The following is a 3,724-nucleotide window of genomic DNA, read 5'->3' on the forward strand; positions in this document are numbered from 1 at the left end:
TGTAAAAATTTTGACTTTTTTGAGTGCACGTGCAAATCTGCTGGAAAAGCCTGTGGAAGTTTCACGGCGTTCGTACGATATTTGGCGACGCAAAAATGAGCGATTTCCCAGCTCGATGGAATTCGGCGCGAGAGAAACGATGCCCCGTAACGCACATGAGAGCAATCCCGGCCAATTTCTCCCGTTTGATGGGGTCTATGTGTAAAAATTTTGACTTTTTTGAGTGCACGTGCAAATCTGCTGAAAAAGCCTGTGGAAGTTTCACGGCGTTCGTACGATATTTGGCGACGCAAAAATGAGCGATTTCCCAGCTCGATGGAATTCGGAGCGAGAGAAACGATGCCCCGTAACGCACATGAGAGCAATCCCGGCCAATTTCTCCCGTTTGATGGGGTCTATGTGTACAAATTTTGACTTTTTTGAGTGCACGTGCAAATCTGCTGAAAAAGCCTGTGGAAGTTTCACGGCGTTCGTACGATATTTGGCGACGCAAAAATGAGCGATTTCCCAGCTCGAGAGAATTCGGCGCGAGAGAAACGATGCCCCGTAACGCACATGAGAGCAATCCGGGCCAATTTCTCCCGTTTGATGGGGTCTATGTGTAAAAATTTTGACTTTTTTGAGTGCACGTGCAAATCTGCTGAAAAAGCCTGTGGAAGTTTCACGGCGTTCGTACGATATTTGGCGACGCAAAAATGAGCGATTTCCCAGCTCGATGGAATTCGGCGCGAGAGAAACGATGCCCCGTAACGCACATGAGAGCAATCCGGGCCAATTTCTCCCGTTTGATGGGGTCTATGTGTAAAAATTTTGACTTTTTTGAGTGCAGGTGCAAATCTGCTGAAAAAGCCTGTGGAAGTTTCACGGCGTTCGTACGATATTTGGCGACGCAAAAATGAGCGATTTCCCAGCTCGAGAGAATTCGGCGCGAGAGAAACGATGCCCCGTAACGCACATGAGAGCAATCCGGGCCAATTTCTCCCGTTTGATGGGGTCTATGTGTAAAAATTTTGACTTTTTTGAGTGCAGGTGCAAATCTGCTGGAAAAGCCTGTGGAAGTTTCACGGCGTTCGTACGATATTTGGCGACGCAAAAATGAGCGATTTCCCAGCTCGATGGAATTCGGCGCGAGAGAAACGATGCCCCGTAACGCACATGAGAGCAATCCCGGCCAATTTCTCCCGTTTGATGGGGTCTATGTGTACAAATTTTGACTTTTTTGAGTGCACGTGCAAATCTGCTGAAAAAGCCTGTGGAAGTTTCACGGCGTTCGTACGATATTTGGCGACGCAAAAATGAGCGATTTCCCAGCTCGATGGAATTCGGAGCGAGAGAAACGATGCCCCGTAACGCACATGAGAGCAATCCCGGCCAATTTCTCCCGTTTGATGGGGTCTATGTGTACAAATTTTGACTTTTTTGAGTGCACGTGCCAATCTGCTGGAAAAGCCTGTGGAAGTTTCACGGCGTTCGTACGATATTTGGCGACGCAAAAATGAGCGATTTCCCAGCTCGATGGAATTCGGCGCGACAGAAACGATGCCCCGTAACGCACATGAGAGCAATCCGGGCCAATTTCTCCCGTTTGATGGGGTCTATGTGTAAAAATTTTGACTTTTTTGAGTGCACGTGCAAATCTGCTGGAAAAGCCTGTGGAAGTTTCACGGCGTTCGTACGATATTTGGCGACGCAAAAATGAGCGATTTCCCAGCTCGATGGAATTCGGAGCGAGAGAAACGATGCCCCGTAACGCACATGAGAGCAATCCCGGCCAATTTCTCCCGTTTGATGGGGTCTATGTGTACAAATTTTGACTTTTTTGAGTGCACGTGCCAATCTGCTGGAAAAGCCTGTGGAAGTTTCACGGCGTTCGTACGATATTTGGCGACGCAAAAATGAGCGATTTCCCAGCTCGATGGAATTCGGCGCGAGAGAAACGATGCCCCGTAACGCACATGAGAGCAATCCCGGCCAATTTCTCCCGTTTGATGGGGTCTATGTGTAAAAATTTTGACTTTTTTGAGTGCACGTGCAAATCTGCTGAAAAAGCCTGTGGAAGTTTCACGGCGTTCGTACGATATTTGGCGACGCAAAAATGAGCGATTTCCCAGCTCGATGGAATTCGGAGCGAGAGAAACGATGCCCCGTAACGCACATGAGAGCAATCCCGGCCAATTTCTCCCGTTTGATGGGGTCTATGTGTAAAAATTTTGACTTTTTTGAGTGCACGTGCAAATCTGCTGAAAAAGCCTGTGGAAGTTTCACGGCGTTCGTACGATATTTGGCGACGCAAAAATGAGCGATTTCCCAGCTCGAGAGAATTCGGCGCGAGAGAAACGATGCCCCGTAACGCACATGAGAGCAATCCGGGCCAATTTCTCCCGTTTGATGGGGTCTATGTGTAAAAATTTTGACTTTTTTGAGTGCACGTGCAAATCTGCTGGAAAAGCCTGTGGAAGTTTCACGGCGTTCGTACGATATTTGGCGACGCAAAAATGAGCGATTTCCCAGCTCGATGGAATTCGGCGCGACAGAAACGATGCCCCGTAACGCACATGAGAGCAATCCGGGCCAATTTCTCCCGTTTGATGGGGTCTATGTGTAAAAATTTTGACTTTTTTGAGTGCAGGTGCAAATCTGCTGAAAAAGCCTGTGGAAGTTTCACGGCGTTCGTACGATATTTGGCGACGCAAAAATGAGCGATTTCCCAGCTCGAGAGAATTCGGCGCGAGAGAAACGATGCCCCGTAACGCACATGAGAGCAATCCGGGCCAATTTCTCCCGTTTGATGGGGTCTATGTGTACAAATTTTGACTTTTTTGAGTGCACGTGCAAATCTGCTGAAAAAGCCTGTAGAAGTTTCACGGCGTTCGTACGATATTTGGCGACGCAAAAATGAGCGATTTCCCAGCTCGATGGAATTCGGCGCGACAGAAACGATGCCCCGTAACGCACATGAGAGCAATCCGGGCCAATTTCTCCCGTTTGATGGGGTCTATGTGTAAAAATTTTGACTTTTTTGAGTGCACGTGCAAATCTGCTGAAAAAGCCTGTGGAAGTTTCACGGCGTTCGTACGATATTTGGCGACGCAAAAATGAGCGATTTCCCAGCTCGATGGAATTCGGAGCGAGAGAAACGATGCCCCGTAACGCACATGAGAGCAATCCCGGCCAATTTCTCCCGTTTGATGGGGTCTATGTGTACAAATTTTGACTTTTTTGAGTGCACGTGCCAATCTGCTGGAAAAGCCTGTGGAAGTTTCACGGCGTTCGTACGATATTTGGCGACGCAAAAATGAGCGATTTCCCAGCTCGATGGAATTCGGCGCGAGAGAAACGATGCCCCGTAACGCACATGAGAGCAATCCCGGCCAATTTCTCCCGTTTGATGGGGTCTATGTGTAAAAATTTTGACTTTTTTGAGTGCACGTGCAAATCTGCTGAAAAAGCCTGTGGAAGTTTCACGGCGTTCGTACGATATTTGGCGACGCAAAAATGAGCGATTTCCCAGCTCGATGGAATTCGGAGCGAGAGAAACGATGCCCCGTAACGCACATGAGAGCAATCCCGGCCAATTTCTCCCGTTTGATGGGGTCTATGTGTAAAAATTTTGACTTTTTTGAGTGCACGTGCAAATCTGCTGAAAAAGCCTGTGGAAGTTTCACGGCGTTCGTACGATATTTGGCGACGCAAAAATGAGCGATTTCCCAGCTCGAGAGAATTC

Source organism: Lampetra fluviatilis, unplaced genomic scaffold (assembly GCF_964198595.1).
Source record: "Lampetra fluviatilis unplaced genomic scaffold, kcLamFluv1.1 SCAFFOLD_738, whole genome shotgun sequence".
In the NCBI taxonomy this organism is placed as follows: Eukaryota; Metazoa; Chordata; class Hyperoartia; order Petromyzontiformes; family Petromyzontidae; genus Lampetra; species Lampetra fluviatilis.